This window comes from Argiope bruennichi, chromosome 7 (genome assembly GCF_947563725.1).
Source record: "Argiope bruennichi chromosome 7, qqArgBrue1.1, whole genome shotgun sequence".
In the NCBI taxonomy this organism is placed as follows: Eukaryota; Metazoa; Arthropoda; class Arachnida; order Araneae; family Araneidae; genus Argiope; species Argiope bruennichi.
Genome location: NC_079157.1, coordinates 55486519 through 55509638, shown reverse-complemented (window position 1 = coordinate 55509638; position 23120 = coordinate 55486519). Strand labels below are relative to the sequence as shown.

General features: G+C 28.9%; 1 protein-coding gene across 1 annotated transcript in view; it reads left to right on the top strand.

Moving 5' to 3' along the window:
• The first annotated feature begins 296 nt into the window (after positions 1-296).
• Positions 297-23120, top strand: part of LOC129975906 (single-minded homolog 2-like) — a 162232-nt gene continuing 139408 nt past the window's right edge. The window contains exon 1 of the mRNA XM_056089189.1: positions 297-600. The gene's annotated coding sequence lies outside the window, so the exon portion shown is untranslated. The remainder of the gene's footprint in view (positions 601-23120) is intronic.

Here is a 23120-nt window from a genome sequence, read left to right as displayed (position 1 = left end):
TTTCAGTTAGTGTTAAAAGGCACTTCCGTCGCCTGGTAATATGCTAAGCCCTGTGCTAACAGCCGCAATCAGTAGTATCATTCACAAGTGACCCCGCCTATCACCACGCCTTCCTACTAGAAATCGGTCCTCAGTGGCTCTATTACACATATTTTGACTCCTCCTACTTTTAGATGTCTTTCCAATGACATCGAATGTAGGCGTCAGCACTCCATCGTGATTGACGCACCTTTATTCGAGCACTCAGGTGACAATCAGGTCCTCCGGCAGTTTTAGCCTATTCGCGACCACAACCAGAAATCTGAGTCTAGAGTTCTTTTTTTTTTCGTCTGCTTTTCCATAAAAAGAACAGAATACTTCTAAAAATTGTGTCAGATTGTTAAAAATGGATTTTAACTCGTCGTTGGAAAGTATTCGATTCGTTCACGGCTAGGAGAATCACTGGATTCGAAATCTGAGTATCGAAACCGAGTCTGTTTTTAGAACTGTTGACATGCCGTTTATTGACCAATAAGTGATGGGCTGATCATATTGTGACTGTTCGGTGGAGAGTAGGAAATTGGAACCATCAACATTTGTGCATCATAATCTCCCACATAGGTAAGTTAAATGGCATATTTTTTTCGTTTGTCTTTTACTATTTTATAAACTGTATCTTTGATAATATGATGAGTTTCTTTTTTTTTTCTTTCTATAATATTCTGCATTAATTTCGCATTTAATGAATAAATACTTTAACGTGTCTGAAAAATATTTTTGATTTAAAATTAGAGTTTTTAAATCTCTGATTTAATATATATACATTTTAAAATCTCTGAAAAATTCCTGAATTAACAAGTTGAAATTTCAGTTTCGAAATTTCGTTTTCAGTTAATAAGTACTCTAAAATCTCATCAGAGTACTTTAGTAGACAATTTGAGATCTAAATTTTCTAAAAGTTGCATGCTATAAACATTATCTGGTCATAGATATCTGTGAAAACTCAAGAAACAAACGTGTTTTTTTAAAATGTCTTTATTCAGCTATTCTTTACCAGCATTTGAAAACACTGATATTGGTACACTTGAAAAATTTCTCAACAAGCAGTTTATTTCAAATTCTTTAATATCGAAAGCAAAAGCAACTTTTTTTTCTACAAACTTTACTGAAACACGTACACTTTTAATCTATTTTCTCCGTTTTATTTTTTAAAAAGAACCAGGTGAATTTATTGTTATTATTGTATTTTTTAATTTTATTTGCTTAAAATATATATTTAGGTTATAAAACTTTTTTGTGAAGAGTTTTTTTTTTTTTTTGAAAGAGTCAAGAATATTAAAAATAAAACAAAAACAATAATAATCTCTTTATAAAATTTGATTGAAATAAACCGCTTTAAAGCAGATGATCAAGTAGGAATTTTCATCCAGTTATGGTTTATAATTGAGCGATTCAAGATTCCAAATACGAAATAAAAATGCGACATTCTTTGTATTGAATCTTGATAGAATGATGTAATTCGAAAGAGATGTATCGGAGCAAAATATTCAATCTTAATGCAGACAAATTGTTCCGTGAAACCCATGTCCATTGATTTGAACATTGTTCTGCTAATGAGTACATAAAAAAAGATCAATTGTAATGAAGCAAACAGCATCTAAGAAACGCAAACGAAATTAAAAATTTTCAGTTAGAAACATCTCTTCGAAATTATTAATTATTTGAATTTGAAATTCATCCCATATTGTAGAAATGCATGCTTTACCACTAGAAACATTTACAGCGAATCGAAACTGGATAAAAAAAAAAATTCAATAGCCATCCTTTCCTTCTTTAGCTATCTCTATAAGAGATAAAGCACAACCTTCAGATAGAATAAATAGAAGACATAACTTTAAATAATTGAATTATTTTTATATTGTTAATAATTTTTATTATAACTTGAATCAATTTATTATTTTATCACCATTTGCTCAAATTTTATTTCAATAATTTTCGAATTTAGTATTTGAAGTAGAAAAAAAAGTTATTGAGTAAGGAAGGAATACAATCTTAAGGAAATAGTTTTAAACAGAGTACAGAAATCATATAAGTTGGAAACGTCAATCTATGATTTAATTCTTCGAATTCAACATGTTTTTCTCGACTGTTATGATAACATTTATCAAAAAACAGCTATTTCTTTTTAATTTAAACATTTACTATTTCCTTCAAAATCAAACAAATGAAAGATATGTATATTAAAAAATGTATATTTAAAAAAATATATAAAATACTTTTTGAAAACCATTATCATATCCATAAAAATTGCTAAATTTCTAGGTCCTATGTCTTATGGTTGGGAGACTTCTTAATACGTCTATCAGAGAGTTGTTATCCTATGTCTTATGGTTGGGAGACTTCCTAATAGGTCTATCAGAGAACTGTATCTAATATTTATGTAAGTAACAACAGGAATGAGTATTAACACTCAGCATTGTTGCGGAAGACGGTTTGCCAAGTACTTGATAGCCTGTTCACATTTGGATGATATGGTAGAAGCTTTCCTTACTCGAGTGCTAGAACAAGGAAATTATCTAGAATATTGGCTGTGCTTCAGGAAAAATGAATCTTTTATGTTCATTTTCTGAAAGAGTTCTTGAAACCACAGATAAGCAGATAACCTATACTATTTTAGGAGCATATTCTTTCTTTTGTGCTCCAGCACCAAACTACAGTTCTGTGATCTCTTCTGAAATTTTAGTTTTAATGTGCAATAGAAAATGATATAGAACTGTCATAGATTAGACATTGTTATAGATTAACATTATAAATCTATTATTACTTATACCTTTTTCAAAAACCCCAGTACTTTCTTGAACCCACCAAGCAAAGACTAAGAATATTCACATAATAATAATTTTTTTTCTTATTAAATGTTAAGGTGATACTCAAAGGCATTCTTTTTACTGAAAAAAATTTACTTCTGGAAAATATATTTTATTGAGGAAATTAGGTGAGTACGAAAACCGAAAGATGATAGATGAATTTAGAGCCGTACCCAAAAACACTGCACTTTTTCTTTTATATTATTTAATAAACACAGATTAAAAATTTTATTAAGGAAAAACTCTAACAATGTGCAACAACAACAACAACAACAATGAAAATGAGATTTATTGAAGCAATGCGGTAACGCATTATTTCAAGGAAATGGTAAGATTTCTATAAATTTTGAATACGGTGGAGTACTTATTAAATAGGAATGAGATTATTTGTTTGACATTAAAGAGTGACTGACTTCTTTTTTCCCAATATTTTTTGGTTAACCTTACATCACATGTAAAAATTATTAAATTTAACTGAAGATATTATCCCGTAAAAAGTGACACAGCCTATCTGAATTTTCCAAATTTTACAAAAGGAAGGGGGGAAAAATGAATGTTTCGGAACCAATAACGAATAGTCCTTTTTTTTCCCACACCTTGTATAAACTTAAAAAAAACAAAACAAAAAAAAAACTGTATGCTTATAGCCAAGGTAGGAGGGAAAAAAAGAATTTTTTGTTATTTATCGTGAAATATTTAGTTAATCTAATAAATAATTAGTTTAATCTTATCGTGAAATATTTAGTTTAGTTTAATCTATAGTGAAATATTTAGTTTAATCTAATAGTTCATCATATAGAATTTTGACAATTTGCATACGTGGTATTGCTTCTATTAATTATTAAGTAAATTGATTAATGATTTATCATATTAACTGGCAATTATTAATGAGTCGTCTTTGATGAACTGTTAGTACTCCGGGATTATATTTAGTGTCATTTAAATCCTTTAGTTATAATTTCCTGCCCATCATTCCGTCAAACTATCATCAAGACGGGGTATTTTAAAATTAGCTTTAAAATTGAATGTATTTAACCAAAAAACTTTTTTCTGCAGTATTCATCAGGTTTTCATCGACTGAAAGGTCATAAAAATTGTTGATATAAAGCAATTATGAAACTTTACTTTTAAATTGAGATGAAAGTTTTTCTCTAGCTCATAAAATGAAGAAATATTTATTTTTTAAATTAATGACAATTTAAAAATGTTCTAAGTTGGAAAAGCTCATAATTAATCTGATTTTCATTCTTTACGTTGTATTTTGGCAACAAAAATAATATTACGATTTCACAAACATGGGATTTCCAATTTTCTTTTTTTATTCTCTAAATTCCTCTTTAAAAAAACAAATAAAAAAGGCTTATTTTGATATAATTCTATTTTAATTCTCAGAAATTCTCTTTCACAATGGTATTCCTTTTATTAAAAAAATTATCCGATTCCTATATGTTTTCAGGTCATGTTTTCCGAAAGAATAAAAATTATGATAAAAAAAAAAAATCGCAACCTATAGTTTAAAAACATTTGGAATTTCCGTTATTCGAACGGGTGAGGATTATATAAATCTATAGGATCAATACTATAATATATATAAGGAGTATCATAAGTTTTAGGGAATAAAATTTGCTATCGTTCATTTTAACTTGTGAAGTTCAAATCGGAATATCTCTTTTTAAAATCCAGACTGTGAAAATTATATACTAATAATTATGTACTAATAACTCTTCACAAATCTTTTACTTTATATGAATGAAATCTAATAAAAATTAATCAAATATATCACAAATGTAGCAAAATCGTAATAGAAAAGTTATATCCCCTCTTTTAACTATTGAAAAAAAAAAAAAAAAAAAAACCTTTAGATTTTGATGAAATTTGGAAGAAATTTTAAATTCCCCAGACACCGAAAAAATTCATAGTACTAGAATTTTCTTTGCTTGTTTGTAAGCGAATTAGATATAGGAAGAAATCTAGATAAATGAAATTCGGCAAGAGGTTTAGCTCCAAAATTGCATCATACTTTAGATTAAATTCATCAGTAAGTTGACAATATGTTTTGTTGTCCATATGTATGAAATAATTCAATAGATAATGAATTTGATAGATGAAACTGAGTATGTTGTCTTTAAAATAAAATTGCAGATTTGCCTCAAAGCTAAATCATCCGGTTGGACAAGACATTTTTCGAAATTACTCTCTCGATTTTATGCGTTGTATAGCTGCATTAGCAAACTCATTCTGATACAAGACATAAGACATTAGCTGTAAATAATTAATTTCTTTTTTTGGTAGGGGTATCGTTTGTATTTATAAACATAAAGAATAATAATTTATATTTCACCCATGACAATTCACTGGGAAAAGCAGCATTTGGAAATTTGAATCCGAAAATTTCCATAGATAATTTTTTGAATGTTCTTTTATTGAAACATCGCCCTAGTAAAGAAATTATTAAAATTAAACATATATACGAATACTCAAATATATTATTGAATATTTTGTTTCCCGTTAGATTTGAGTAAGTCTAAAGATGGCATTAATTTCTTTGGTTGGTTATTAGTTACTTCTAGAAATCTAGAAATTGGTTGTAGCAATTGTATACAGAACCATTTAACCTTCAAACATTTTTCTCAAGAATGAATGATCTGTATGTAAAAAGAATATTTGTTTGTCTGTCTTTTTTACAGATATGCGATATTTACCCATATTGATGAAATTTGGTACTGTGCCCTTCAAGACAAGAAGGTCACTGTCAACTTTCAGAAATCCAAAAATTAATTACATTTTATTAGTTGAAAATTAAGCAAGTTTTTAGTATTTCTCAGCTTTATCTTCGGAAAATGCTATCTAGAAAATTATTCTTTGTACTGTCTTGAAACTCGGAAAAAGTTATCATTTTAATGATATTAATTTTAGTTTAATACAATTTTTTTCCACAATTCGCAAAAATAATTATAATTGTAATTTGTAACAATATTTTTTAAGTATAGAGCGAATCAAATAAATTGCATCGTTAAGTAAAAACATTCAATCAAATGTTTTGCCCATGGTTTTAAAATTAAGACTTCCCCCCCAAAGAAACCAAAGAAAGCTTTCTTTGGAACTTTAATCCAGAAGTAGGGATTAATGTTCCTTTTCTGCTGTTTCATTTCTGTTCTTATTTCTTAGTAATGTATAGTTTTTAGTTTCTGCGTTCAAAACGTTTTAGTAGAATGTTTTCAATAAATTCATAATTTTTAATAAAAAGGCAATGTTTTAAATAATTGCACTCCATATTTATAGTTTTAAATATGGAAAAGCCAATATTCCAGACGAACAAGTTGGTCAACAAAGGGATCTCGCTCGAAATAATTTAAAGGGGCCTATATTAGTTTGAAAAAGGCACAATAGAAATAAGTGGGGAATACATTTAAATTAAAACTTTAGTGAATTTGAAAATAACATGATATTAAAATCAAGAGTGATTTGAATAATGTAAAAGCAAATGTTTGTCATGCTTTTTTAGTTAAGAATTTTTTAATTACTGAAGTTTTGAAGTTTGGAGAGTGACTTTATACTTTTGACTATGTTTAGATGAAGTGAATGATAACTGAATCGGAATTCTTCTGTTAGTATTCCCACTTTTCCAAATTGGGAGCATGTGCGCTAACCTCCCCCTCCGCTCCCCTATAAAAACACCTCATATCTTCAATGGAATCGAATCTTAAATTCGTAACCCTTCTTTCCTATAGATAAAAGTAGACACTGGACCATTGAAAATTATAAAAGTGTATTTCGAATGAACAAATTTAGAATAAAAATGATAAAGAGATGTTAGTCGTTGGTGTTAGCTGAATAGACGAAAGGGTTCTCCGAATATAACATTGAAACGAAGATTTTAAATGTAGACAGTTATGCTTATATGAGTAAAATGTTTCGCCAGATAATTTTGGTCCCAGATATTAGATCCCCCATTTAATGCATTTAAATTGCACATTTTTTATATGTTTTAACAATCTTTTCCTCGCTTTTTCATAAACCGAACTTTCTCTTAAATATTCGAGCTCGATATTTTTATAAATTCCCTCCATTTAGATTTCCTTCCTTTTATCATTTTTTTACACTAAAATTATAAGTTTCCTTCGAATTCCAGTAGAAGGGTGTCTACGAGATGCTCTGCTCATGTTTATGTGAAATCGAAGGCTCAAAAATGCTGAAAGCTAGGTGTATGAATTTTAGCATATGGTCATATCGCCAAAATTTCGTGATCAATTCTTTTTTGAACTCTTGAACGTAAGATTATATGTTGTTTTTTAATGAATTTTTTTTAATTGAACACAATAATTCAAAATCACAGCATGCAAGATCATTGAAATATAATACGTGAATTCGACTCTAAAATTGTAGATATGTGTTAAAGTTTGAACTCATACAATCTAAAGATAATGCATTATAATTAAAAGGAATATTATGCATTTTTTTTTTACTTTGCTAAGGAATTAAATCATACACTGAGAATGCCCTCATAACTTTATTCCCTTTTCTCTCTGTGTTCTTATTCTCAAGGGAACAAAAAACAAACAATCCTCGCTTTCACAAATTTTATAGATATTCCTTCTGCGAAGAAACTTAGCCCCTGAAAAAATAACACTGTTCTCAAGAGAACAAACATTTTTCACTCATTCGTGGGTTTAATACATATTCTTTCTACGAAGAAGCTAAGCTATCAAACGAATCAATGAGAATGTTTTCATTGAATTCGCGAATTCGCTGTTTTCAAGTGAACACACAAACAAACGAACTATACGATTATACATGGATTTAATTCAAACTGATCTTCATTTCGCACTAGAGATCGTAGCTTCAGTTCATCCATTTAGTTTTTTGAATTGCCGCGTTCACGTACAGATGAGTAAACAATTCCATTGACAATCTACTCCTTTACGGATTTGGAACAAAATCAGGCATATGTGTCAAACTCTAGTTCATTTTATTAAATTATGGTAATTATGAATTCGACTTTAAAATTGTAGATATGCGTTAAATTTTGGACTCATCCAATCTAAAGAAAATGCATTATAATTAAAAGGAATATTACGCATTTTTGATTATCTTTTACCTTGCTAAGGAATTAAATCATATACTGAGTATGCCCTCCTTACTTTATTCTTTTTTTCTCTCTGTGTTCTTATTCTCAAACGAACAAAAAACGAAAAATTCACGCTTTCACAAATTTGATAGAAATTCCTTCTACGAAGAAACTTAGCCCCTGAAAAAATATCACTGTTCTCAAGAGAACAAACAAACAAACGAACAACACTCATTCGTGGGTTTAATACATATTCTTTCTACGAAGAAGCTAAGCTATCCAACGAATCAATGAGAATGTTTTCATTGAATTCGCGAATTCGCTGTTTTCAAGTGAACACACAAACGAACTATATGATCATACACGGATTTAATTCAAACTGATCTTCATTTTGCACTAGAGATCGTAGCTTCAGTTCATCCATTTAGTTTTTTTGAATTACCGCGTTCACGTTCAGATGAATAATCAATTCCATTGACAATCTGCTCTTCTGCGGTTTGGAACAAAATCAGGCAAAACTAGGCATATGTGTCAAACTATAGTTCATTTTACTGAATTATGGTATTTTCATACGCTCGGTCAAACAGATGAACAGAGGATCAATTTCTTCTTCTTCACCTTTTTATAGAGAGCGAAAAAGTCCAGAGGTGAACATTTTCGCTGATTTAAATGATCTTTAAATGATACACATTAATTTGTGAATATCTATGAATTTTTAAACTTACTTAGGTGCATTAAAAACTCTGGTATCAACACGTCGAGCGTCAACGAATAGTAGTACGGTATTATACTTGCAAGGATAGAGTCCAGAAGACTTGATGAGCAGACCAAGAGATATTTCTGAATATCGATAATTGTTATAAGAGGGTAAAGAGCATCATTTATGTATAATTGCAAAAATTGCACTATCCTGATGAAACAAATGAATCAAACAACTTTTTTTTATGTACTTGAGCGTTTATATTAACCATATAATTGCAATCAAAATACATTCGTCTTAACTTTCTGTTGAAAAGAATATAAACTTGTTTGCAACAGACATCAGCCGTCTAATGAAAATTGAATGATATTGGTCACAGTTAAATCGAGGTCATTCAAAAGTTATGAAAGAATAATCCAAGTTTATTCTGTTATAAAGGCAGGAAAAGGATGACTTTGTTAGTTTGTTCGAATGCTTAATACATTTGCGCGCATAATCTGTAACTGATTTCTTCCGAGAAACTGAGGCGACGTTGCATGACGAGGCGCCATTTTTCATCATCGCTCAATGTCAATCGATGCCCACATTGGGAGGGGAGGGAAAAAACGCTGCGTTTTGCGAAATGTGTTTTTCATGGATTCACGGGAGGCCTTTCTTGTGTGTACGATAGGCTGCAATATATATATGCATAAAGCCAACAAACCCGGATTGGATAAGTTGTATAAAAAAATTATTAAATATCTCAGCTTAAGTTATTTTTCTTATGAATTTTATACTTTTAATATCTTGCTAATTTGTGTTGTTAAAAATTAATTGGTATTGATAAAAAAACGCTGAAATATTAAATGATACACATTTATTGATTTTATATGGTGGGTTAACGCCTCGTTTCGAATACGTATCAAGAATGACTTCAAACTAATTTTTGAATCATGAATCATCATATGACGAACACATTTAAACTTCTACTGTTATGTAAAAGATGGTGACTATTAAAGCTTCTGCCACTTTCTTATGTATTTGTTATTGCACTAAATATTCAACTATTCGAAAATAGCATTGAATTTTTCCCAATTTATAGTTAGTCAATCCGAATTTTTAAATAGTTAAAATTAAGTAATATCTAAATAATATGTTTTGTAATTAATTATTATTTCGTGTAATTATGAATGCAGTTTATTGCATTATTAAATTAATACATGCACAATTCACTTACATGCATCATCTACAGTTTAAACCATAATCTGTAACTGAGGCCGGTTTTTTATATAGGCAAAATAGGCAGTCGCCTGGGACCTCACAATTCTAGAAGGTCCCGAACCTTTAAGCTTTTTTTGCGGTATTTTGAAACTTATATAATTTTGTGCTTTCATTTAATTATAAAAACTGTGCAATCTAATTTATTTAAATTAAAATCAAGTATTGTTTATTGCAATTTATTCTAGTAAATTTACTGACTAATTACTCTTTGCAGGTTTGATATTCTACTAATTATTATTCTAAGTAAAGTCGGCTTTAAAAATAGGGGAAATAAAAGAAAGAAAAAAAAAAAACTGCGCTGAAAAAAGAAAATTGAAAGTGACTTTTTAAAAATAGTAAAATGTCCAATCTTATTAACCATTATTTAGAATGCATTAAAAATGTTGCTTTTTTTTTTTTACCATTTTGTTCACAATACTTTTAAATTTCAGTTGCGCTTTTTTTTATAAGCAATACGTTTTAACCAAATTTTTAGCAAATGATCTGCAATTAAATGTTTCGCAACTTAACTTTGCTACTTAAAACTGCTTATGTAAAGATGAAATTAACCAACAAAAAATATTTAGATTTTAGAATTTAGGGGAAAAGAAAGACCCGGGATTTGCCTCTTCTTAAGAGCTTTAGAAGACTTAAAACAGCTTTCTCTGTAATGCATATTATATTTCAGTTTCTTTAAATAATTTTATAACTGCATTAGGCGACTTGCCTGTTCTCTGTGTGTCTTTTTATTTCTTTTCTTTATGAGGGCTCTGTATTGTATTTGGTATTTACTTTTCATTGTAAAAGCAAAAGCATCAAATGTATGTATCTAACCTATTTGTAATAATATAATATTGATAACTTCATTTGTTGATATTGATCTTTAACTGATTTTTTTAAATATAATTTTTGGTCTTATGGAAAACTGATATAGTTATTTTAGAAAAAAAAAATATTATTTTATTGACACAATAGTATTTGTTTGTCCCAAATTTAGCGTTAGTCTATAAATTTTCCAAAAAGTAGGATTTTTCTTAGAAAAATAGATAATTAAATAAAATTTAATGGAGATTCGAAACTTTAGTCCATATCAGAGTAGCATAATATTCATCTATCTTTAATTCATGAATTTTTTTTTCTTATTTATATGGTATGATTACGTATTATATAATCAGTAGCTACCATGGCAGACAAAAATATGATTACGCGCCTGAGTATAAATATAGTAACTAAAGCAATGAAAAGCATTGTAGTAAAATATACATAAGAAAAATATTTTTAAAAATAGATTGAAAATAGAGAAAAAAAATTTGAAAATTGAGTTAATATCAATAATTTTTAAAAAAAAAATTTCAGTGGTATTAGGATGGATTTTTTACAGTAGTTATCTCCAAATTTACAGAGGAGATAAATACTGTAAATAATTTGTATAAAATTTGATACTGTATAAAATGTACTGTATACTGTATAAAATTAAATAAATATAAAATTTAAAATAAAAAAATACTGTATAAAATTTGAATTCATTTTTCACAAAAGTCTTATTAAAATTTTGAAAAAAGTATTATTAATGACTATCAACTTTTCAAAAAGTAATCATATGCAAAATTGGTAGATTTATATTCAATGGTTTGCTTTGTAGAATAGCTTGAATTATTATTATTATTATTATTTTCACGATGCATGCCATGGTTTACAGATTGAAACCAGAAAAATAAACAATTTAAGTTTTCACCAATGGGAGAATGGGATGAAACAAATGTTTGACGAAATAATAAAAAATGCTTTGAATTTCATATCAAAAATGAAATCTATTTTTTTAAATATATATAAAAAATATTTTTAAAAAACTGTCAACATTCTGAAAAAAAAATTTGTACAGTAATTAAACTGTTGTCACTAAAAATATTTTTTTTTTTTAAAGTTAAGATAGTGTAAAAGTTATTTTTGTCCAACAATATATTCGGGGATGGTGAGTATTGAGGAAAAATTAATTATATTTCTAATTCAAATTTTTTTAAAAAAAATCCTCCTGAATTGTGTATTTTTACTTTTCAAAGTTTATAAGTGCCAAATTGAATATTTTTTGGTCAGACAGCCCGTTTCATAGACACACACATAAATTCTTCCCTATTATTAGTTGAGATGGCTTTTCCCTTTATTATCATTTAAATTATAATAGAATGAATGTGACTTATTAAAGACTGTTCCAGAGACATTAAACAGTTGTTGACGGATTGGAAATGCACGGCGATTACTCTAAACTAATTTCCTTTTCTGTCTACATTAAAATAACAAAAATCAGCTGCAGCTTTCCTCCTTTTCGAATCAATCCGTTTCGAATTCAGCTTAATATGGAGTTCGAGTTGTGAAAATCAATTTTCCGCCGCCGCTGCTTCAGTGGTCGGTTGGTGTGGTACGTACGGACCGTAGCGGATCAGGATGACGGTGGGTGGCCGACGAGGATCGGCCGGAAGTTGACGGAGAAAGAGCTGCTGACTCTTCAATCGCCCTGGCCTAAAGGGATCATACTTTAAGATTTTAACTTCTTAAGATGGACCCCAGGTAGCTAATTTAGAGTGTTCGCAGACGGGTGGTGTTTCATAACATTCTGTAATCTTACTTAAAAATATTCTTTGAATTCATGAGGTTTTTAATTTGTTTGACTAGCTTAATTCCATAATTACTATATAAGAGAAACTTTTTAATCATTGTTAATTCAAGATTTTATAATAATTTTGCCAGGGCTCTAATTTGTTTTACCAATTTTATTAGAATCTACCTTCAAGTTGTAAGTCAAATCTGCCGTTTTAAATTGCTCTTGATTTCGATTTTAAAATTATTAATTTTGAATAATTATTAATTTCCAGTTCAACTACTTCTTTTCCTAAATTTTTTTTGGGAAACATAACACATGTATGTTTCGGGAAGATGAAACTCGTGATTACATAAATAAATGCAAATTTTTGAGAGGATTTTTTTCTGCCTCATTTAAAAAGAGGCAATAAAAGAAAGTATTTTTTTTTTTCTCTTTTCGTATTACTAATTAATTTTGAAATTCTGAAGTAATGAGTACTTCTTGAGGTGATTGTTGATCAAACATAGCCAAAATTCCGAATTTTTTAATTCACTTATTCCGAAGCTTCTACATTTATGAAATGCAGACACATTGTTTTTCTAAAATATTGTTTTAGAACAGATCTCTGCTAATAATAAAGATCAATGTATGTGCGTGTATGTTAGTGCTCTACAAATCACAGACCGTTTGACCAAGAGTTGCTAAATTTAGCACATTTATGCTTCGGATGTTGGAAATGTAGACTTCGATGCATTTTTTTTTTGAATTTTTAGTTAAAATTTTAATTATTTAAAAACTATGATGAATTTGGCGTTTTTCTGCGATAATTTCCTAAAATATTATTGCGCAAAAATGTGTTTTATAACGCTTTAAAATTTTAAGAAGTGTCTTTTTATTGCTACCAATGTTTTTTCCACAAATTTTTTTAAATCAGTTATTAAAAGAAGTATTTTAAGCTATTTTACAGCAACATATTTTATTATTGAAATGAAATTCAAATCGTTTTATATTACCTACATTCCATCCTGACCTTTTCTTCATATCTGATAATCCGGATATGAAGATTGGTTTCTTTTCGCTTTGGTAGGTTTCGGTATAAGGTATGTTTTTAATAAAATTTTTAATATTTTTGTTACATTTAAGGTTTAATTTCGGAATTAAGCAATGGTAAGCACTTTTTAAAGTACTTCAATTTTTAAATACCGCTACTCTTCACAATGATATAATTGGTTGTATAAAGGTATAGATAAAAAAAAATTAGAGAGATGCATAACACAATGAGCATAAGGCCACTAATAGTGTATAATCTATTTGTCTCTCAAAATTTAAAGTTAAAAAAAATTTTTGAGCCCAATATTGAAAATTTTTGCAGTCATCGATCTCGGCGAAATATATTTGAGATCGACTGTACATGTTGATATTATGGTAGAAGGAATGTTGAACATCCTTGAATAGATAGTACCCAGTTCTTATGTAGATTGCACATATTATTAATTTTTAATCAGGAAATGCATGTTGTGGTGGAGATAGAAATTGAAATAGAGATAGAAAAGAAAGTGTCGGAGATAGAAATTCTCTCTCAAGTGCGTGGTAATGACTTTAGAGATATATTTTCATATAGATGAAAATCTTGCAAAAATTCTTTATATTCGTTACAGTTCTTATTGTATCGAATATGAAGAATTAAATATATATATATATATATATATATATATATATAAGCAAGCGTTTATACTTGTATGTGTGTGCGATACTCTATAGGCCAAGCTATTAGAAGAAGTTATCAAATTCAGCTCAGATATACTTTAGAAAGTTAGAATAGGCCCACTAAATTGATTTTTTTTTGAAATTTTAATTAAAAATTATGAAATTTAACATTTTTGTCATAATTTCTGGACATATTATAAAGCATATTTAATTTTTACAACATTTCAAAATTTAAAAATATGTTGTCTTTTTAATAATACCAATTTAAATACCATGCAATATATTCCTAAATTTTAACAGGTTTTTTAAATATTTTTTTCTTAATTTTTAACAATGGATTTCATTGTTGCGACGGAATTCAAGCAGTTTTTATTTATTTATTTTTCAAGCAAAAATTTTATCACCACTGTCGAATATTAAGAAAGAAAAATTCTGCTACTTAAATGAGCACTTAGATGAAGAATTAGAAACTGAAGTTACCTTATGGAAAAAGACAACGTGTAGTTTGAAATAGATTTTAATAGACACATGAATTTTAACGGCACCTATGATACCATGGGACTTTATTAAGTAAATATCTTCTATTAAAAGAATCATTAGAATCTAATAATGCATAATGCATGAAATTGAACTATCAGTATATCAGGTAGCCTGGAATAATTGCTTTTAATATATCTTAAAAAGCAATGATTAAATTTCAGTTAAACATTTATTTCAAAGATAGTCATAGTAATATTATAAACATGCTTTATCTGGTATTATTCACCAGCAGGAGTGTTTATATTCTAGACTTTATCTGACTTGCTGCTTTTTAGTTATTTTATTCATATAAATACGAAACAATAGACAGACCTACAGCAATATATTGAAGGTTTGGATTTGACGCAAAATTTGGAAAAAACCTACAATTTGGATGATAAAATTGTAGGCTATATTCCACTAAACTAACTCATTGCGATTTTGAATTAACGTATTTATAAACGTCTAAGAGAAGAGATACCAAGTTTCTCCAAAAATAAGACCCGGTCTTTTATTAATTTTTGCCCCCAAAGATGCATTAGTGTTGATCTTTAGGGGATGCTTTATTTTTTCATGCGCAGTTTACATTTATTTAAGTGACAAAAATGTAGATGGGAACCATTCTTCCAGTTTTGTGATGTTTAGAATACTTCTGGTGATATGTTTGCAGCGCCATTGCAAGAATAAATGCTTGAATATTAGCATTACGAACAACCAAACAATTTTTCAGTAAACCAAATGTCGACAAGTCATTTACAAAGAATGTTTTTTTAACTCTGAAAATAATGGGTACAGATATGATTCGCAATTATTGTGTTTAACATTTCCGTCATTCAGTTATTGATCTCCTTTTTGAACCATTCAAACATTCAGCCTCCTCTCTTTGTAGAAAGTTATATAATTTTTACCCCGAGAATCTTACGCAGTTTTTCTCTTTCATTTGACAGAATAACTCTTTCTTTTTGCATTCGTTTAATCTGAAGGTCAAAATATTATTTCTTTAAATCTATCAATTACTAGCCGCCTTTAGCGACCAGCCGGTTTACCAATCTAATGCTCGTTAAAATTTTCAGTTAAGTATTTTATGTAACGTGTCGAATGGTCTGGTCTGTAAAGCGCCAACACACCCACACATTTATCTTTATTATAAGTAATAGATATAGATAGATATTGAGGACTTTAATGTATTGCAGCCAAATGAACTATTTTCAAATATGCACAGGTGTTTTATCTGTATTTCAAATATTCATTAGTATTATGTAATCCTCTTAGTTGATGACCTACCTTAACCAAGGCATATATTGAGCATGTTCTAAAAAATCATGCTAGTGTTATTTTTCAATTAGGCCCCATATTTGATTTTCACGGAAGGATTTGATTCAAAATTACTCTTTTGGTGTAATGACTGCATATGAAAGTCCATCATGCAAAATGTCTAGTTCTGTTTCTGAAATAAAAAGAGAAACATGGTATAAAACAAAAAGAAAAGAATGATTTCGTATAAAACAATGAAACATCGAATTTTCAGATACCCATGTTCATTAATGTTTACAAAACTTCTTTTTGTAAACATCGTTTAAGATATGCATACCAGAGAAAATAATAAGAATAAAGTTCAATTTTTATTTCTTTCCATAAGCTGTTTCCCCCATCATGCACATATGTTAAATCTCATGTCTAATTCTTCTTATATATGAAACTATATGAATTTTGAGAAACTTACTTACCAAGAAATAAACCATGGAGTTATTTTATTCCTTATTTTAATACTAGTTTTCATAAATGTAATTCGTATTCAGAAATTCAGATTCGTAGAAATCAAAATTTCTAGATATCGACTTTCAAGATACTAAACACCTACAATATTTTCCAGACATTATAAACCTAAAATACTTTCCAGTTACTACAAACCTAAAATATTTTCCATTTACGACAAATCTAAAATACTTTCCAGTTGATACAAATCTAAAATAATTTCCAGTTACTGCAAACATAAAATACTTTACAAACCTAAAATACTTTCCAGTTGCTACAAACCTAAAATACCGACACACACTTCTTAAGGATCTGTTTACACACATACTGAAAATATTGAAAAAAAGATGTCTCCAACCCTCTCGAAAGAGCAACAGCTTCCGTCATTGTCCGATTCGCGAGTGTGATCTCTCTTTCATTCCGTGTGTGACCCGCGGGCACGAGGGCCGAGAGGAAGAGAGAGGAGAGCACGTGACCCCTCGTGCCGTACGTGCCGATCTGACCAGGAGCGCAGCATCCGAAACGTGCTTTACGTCATCTCTCCCGAAAACGAACCCTTTATCACGTCTCACGGCCAAGGTTAGGAGGTAAGGAAGGACTTTTCCCCCAGACGATACTGTTGTGGTTTTGGAAAAGAGAGTTTGTTGCTTGCAGATTGATTTCGGTTGGGTTGAAAAGCATGTGCATGTTGCATTATGTTAGCGATTTCGTAGGTATCCATACTTGCTTCCACTTCTAACTTCCATATAGGCTTAGTATCAGAAGTCACATTTTAATAAAAACAAAAACAAGTGAATTATTTTTTTAAAATCAAATAACTATTAAATGTTTGTTTACCAGTAACGAAACAGGCGTAGTATGGTCAAAGAATGGTTAATGGCTCAAGAGTCAATGAACTACAAGCAGAACAGTGACCAAGTTCATACAAATAGCCCTTGATGAGTTCTTAAGTATGTTATTTTCAGGCTAGTGATTTTTGATTTTGTCTATTTTTCAGTTTTCACCTTTCCCTTCGAGCAAGCTTTGGTATGAATGCAATTTTAAAAGTGACATTTTAATATGGGAAAGTTGATTATATCAAGAAATCAAATAACTCTTAAAACGCCAAATTATCAGGGGGGACTGCTATAGCAGATGGCGTCCGAACCATTCTTTGGCACGAAATTCTTAAATTCGTGATTTCATAAGTATTCATAATATTTCTAATCTAAATAAGTCTGAAACTGATTTCATTTAAGAAGATATCTTCACAATTTAATTATTTTAGTGTTAAATAATTATTATAATACTAGCCTTTCAATGATGTGGCGATGTCGAATGGCGTCATTTCTATCACCATTAGACATCGTTTCTTCCTGTGTATATTATTTTTTTACCACTTCAACTCCCATTTCCAAAATAAATCCTTAACAAATTATTCTCCTGGCATTTTTCATTCCAGGTCATCTTTTATTTCTTTATTGCTTTCCTTATCTTCATTATAATAATAATTTGTGCAAAATACCTATATAAATTCTACAATATTTATTTCCATGATCCTATTTATAATCACTAATTACTCAATGAAGTCCCGGTTTGTATTTCCAACCACCAATTAAAATGCTTCTGAAAGTGGTGGTAATGGTTCTAATGTCATCTGGCGTAGCATATCTAAACAAATTTTTGAATTAAGGACGCGTGGTAAAGAGTAAGTACGTCAACTTTTGGCGATTAAAGCGACTTTGGAACTCATGCAAAGCTTCTGAGACAAAAATCTGAATAGTTTCGAGGTAGATTATTATTATTATTTTTAGACTTTTAGTGGACAATGGTCCCTGTTTCTGTTTTACTGATAGGGAAAATGGAAAGCCTTCAATAACCACCGCGATTGCTTCGATTGACAATTCATAAAACTCGTATTACTCTATAAGTTCTTGATTAGACACAGAGCATAAAACCGTTATTTTTATTCCCCGAATCATGATCTTCAGTCAAGCCACTTCTTAATCCACTAGATTCTAAACATGATCTTAATGTATTTTAAAACAATTTGGGCGATTGGAATTCATTCCGTTTTGATGTAAGATATTTTGAGCTGCCAAACCGACATCTGTACCGATATCAAAAGTTGTTTTATTTTGCACAGTTTATTCATAACAAGACTCATGAAAATACGTGTTATGCCATTTATTCGTGATTTTATTTTTTTAAGCTGTGTGAATATGAATTATCACTGATTGTAGAAGTGTTTCAGAGATACGATGGGATAGAAAAACAATTCCTTAATGCTTTTTTTCAAGTTAAGTTTTTTCTGTTCAAGTGATTTTAAATTCCGCTTTTCCTTGCGGCTAGGTTTCAGTTGATGTAATTTTACCACTTTAATTCAAGATATTTTTTCTTCTCAGTCCGCCTCAATGAGCACGCAAGTTTGTTCAGTGTTTGGTTCCACCATTTTAATTATAATTTGCAACAATAATTATCGTTTTTGTTATAAAATTGTTATTTATTTTTATTTCTTCTACAAACTTCTTTCTTTTATCATTAAAAACTTAAGATGCACTTTTAATAACTTTGAAACATAATTTTGTCATTTGGGGGGAAGGCTATTTAGAGTTAAGATTTAACTACATAAGTAAACAATGCCCAGAAGATTCTTATAGTTTACCATTTTTAACCATATTTGATTTTTCTTATGATATAATTTAATGTATTATGAATTTAATAAAACAACTTTTTAAAACTCATTTTTTATTAATAAATAGATTTAATTACTTTTTTCTTGACTATCTCTATTATGATATTTAAAAATTAGTTTTTCACAAAATTATTGTTATTTTTTAAAAATTTAAATAAAAAAAAATTCTTTTTATCTTTGTAAAAAAATTTAACCAAATCAATCGATTAATTAATGATCAAATTTTAAAAATATTGAAAATAATATTTATCATCAAGAATACAAAAATATACACAGTTTCAAAAGTCAACACATCAGGAAGAGAACGGTAAACATTTATAAAATTCTGTCATTATAAAAATGAAACATGTCTATAAAAGTGTATAAAAAGTACTATTACTGATTGTGCTTGGGAATTCTTTTTCCAATTTTAATGCAATGAATTTTTTGTTGTTGAATTTTTAAGATAATAAGCAGATTATGGAACGCACCTAGTAAACATAATACACCGATGTTGAATGACAATGTATATTCTTCTATTATTTTATAATCAATATGTATCAATTTAACTCAAACTATTGGATTAATTTAGTTTTGATAATTTCACTCTTCATATTGCGTACTACACAATATTTTAAGTTTAAAATGTCTTGTTTAAAAAACTATAAATAGATAGCAACATATTGAAAGTTAAGTTTAAAAAAAATTCACCATTCCTAAAGTACAAACTGCTGATGTTGTGTCCGTGTTACCACGGAAAAGGGTTACAGTAGCTTCTGAGGGTAAAGATCCCTAAGCACCCGAGGGCAGAAGTCTGACTTCTAGCTCATATGAAGATGAAACTCACACCTCCGCTAGCATAAACCCTTTTTTCAAGGGGGCTAATTCACGCACCTCTCAGACAGAATACAGATGTATAACAACCATGCCCGAACCGGCATTCGAACCCGGAACGCCCAGATCCAGGGGAAGATGCGCTACCCCTATGCAAGGACGCCGGCGTACAAAGTGTTGGTTAAATTGATTAATACAAAATAATACAATGTGTGATAATGAAATAACATAATGTGTTAGACTTATGAATCTATCTATATTCCGTCTTATTGTAAAAAGAGGAATTAGGACAATATGGAAATGTAATACCAATACGCAAATCTCATAAAACCAATGTATGGTTTTTCTGAGGAATTTTTCCCCATAGAAATTTTTTAAAAATAAGGAAGAAATGATTTTATTACTATGATTTTGTAGCACATATTGTAGAAAAATAAAGATTATTGCTTTTAAAATTGCGTTATGTAACTTTCGATTATTTTTTAAATCTACTATGATACATACTTATTACTGGTTAATATATTACAAACAGCAATATTGATTCTGATATTTCTCCACTTGGGATAGATACGTTAACTATTATTTAAGCAGCATTATTTAATTTAGATTGCAATGCATTAAAATTAATCATAAATCTTTACTACAAATAAAAATGACTGTGTGTGTCTGTGTTTCTGTGTATATATGTATTGGCCTCTTCAATTCAGACCGTTTGACGTAAAGTATCAAGATTTGCCCACGTATACCTTAAAGGGTGAAAATGCACCTCGGAGTAATTTTTCGAAATTTTGATTAATTATAAATTAAGCTGAATTTTGGCGATTTTTTGCGATAACTTCCGAATATATTGCATTAAAGTAAATTTTATACTGCTCCAAAATTTAAAAAAAATGCTTTTTAAATTATACCAATTTAATAATAGTACGAATTTATATTGAATTTTAGTAATTTTTTAAAAATATTTTTGAATGATTTCGAACAATGGATTAAATTATTGCCTTGAAATTTAAACCATTTTTCATTGTGTCTCAAATATTTAATTTCGTGATTTTTTTTTTTTTTTTTTTTTTTTGCTGTTGTTGAAAGAAAAAAAGAAGAATTTTTGTATAATATATCTGTAGTTTGCAAGACAAATAAATGAATGAAGTTACATTAACACGGAATTTTGTATGGGGATTATTCTCCATTAAGAAAGCTCATCTACGTAATGAATAGAGCATACATAAGACTATTAAAATGACATAGTTTGAATGTTCGACATTTTGATGAAATCATAAACATGAAATTTCGTTTAAGCAATTTTAGAGAAATTAAATATAACCATTTTTTAGGCAAACCGGCAGATCACCAAAATCCGCTAGTTTGTAAAGTATCTTTTTTATCCTTATCAGAGATGAAATTGAATAGTATTCTTCATATATATCACCTGGAAGAGTCAACTCAACTTTTTACTCTAGAGCAATAATTGGTTTTTCTAAGAATAAAAATTTCCTTATGATACTAAATATTCTCAACTAAGAGCTATGACAGAGCTGTTTGTTCTTGTATACATTGAACATTAAGTTTTATTCCATAGTTTTTGAGATTTACATTTTTTGGGATCTGAGATTTTTTTATAACGAATGGTAATAATTTTGAAAGTCATAGTTATTTAGAAAATTTGTTTAACAACTAAAGGAAGAAATGCAGCAAGATTACAAAAGAGTTTTTACGTAATATTTTATATTTTCAAATAATTTTTAATTTAGGAGCATTACAAAAGACTTGACTTCTTTTTTTAATTTTTATATTAATAGCTTCTGGTGACCATAAATTATCCGGAAATATTGGTCATATTTCATTTTTGATAAATCGGTTAGATATAATTTCGCATCCATAATTCAATTAAATTTTCTGCTATTAAAACCGTGTTAATTTATCTGTCTTACGTAAGTTATGTTTACTGCGTATATGAAACCTTTTTAATGGGAGCATTTTATTAAAAACGTAAATATCCATTTCACCTATCTTTTAAATTTCAGGATCCTGTAACTTAACTCTTTTACTGTTTTACTTTTTTATTATACAGATATTAAACATAATCTTTCTTCTTTAGTTTTCAACAAAGTAAGAAGATCAGGTGATTATATATTTCATGTAAGAATATATTGATGATTATATGTTTCATGTAAGGTTTGATACCTTACATACCAAGAGCATTGCAATGTATTGTTGGAAATTAAGTAAAAAAATATTTTTTTAAAAAAACTGCTAAAATTTAGCAAAAGTTCCCACGTTTATTAAATTGCTGTCATTAAAAAGACAATTTTAAAAAACTGAAATTGTGTAAAATTCATTTTTGTGCCATAATATTTTTGGAAGTATCGTAGTGAAACGCTAAAAAACAGTTGAATTTTTGATTAATTAAAATTCTTCTTTACATTTCAAAAAATGGTTCTGAGGTGCACATTTCCATCCTCCAGGATAAAGATGTGCCAAGTTTGATTATTGTACCAAAAGCCAACATGCACGCACACGCAGATTCAAAGACATCTTTATTATTAGTAGATATTATTACAAAATCATTTTATGCTTTAAAGAGGAATAAGGTCACTCTTTTTAATATGATATAATTTAATACTTCTAATAAAATTTTAAAAAATCCAAGAATGAGTTTCAGTTACTGTAAAGTAACAAATTTTCTGTCATAAATGACTTTTCTCAATAAAAGAATAGATTCAATATTTTGATATCATAGTCGCTTCGAGTAGTAGAAAAGGGTTGATTATAAATTCCCTGGATGACATAAAAACAATACTTTTGGCGTTTATTAGGGATTTTGACATATAACGTCTATAATAATGACCAAGAGAAGATAATTTTGCCCTAGCATTCTTCACCTTCGCTGTGATACTAGACATGGACCGCTCTGTCTTTTCTTTTTGTCACTATTTATAAGTGTCGATTAAATTTATAGAAGTACAGCAAACTTGGTTCAAGAATGTGCGTAGGTTTTTTAATCTCAAATCAGTCATTATTTTCAAACATTATAAGATCTAGAGAATACCAATTTGAGAGGTACGTGCTTTTCCAAAAGGACATTTTGTCCCGCATTTTTCTTTATGGCATATAAACAATTCAAAGAATTTTGTCCCTAACTGTTGCGACTTCCATCCCTCCCTAAATTCCAAATGTATTGATTCCAATCGATTCTGATTCATCATTGAAAAATGAATGACCAT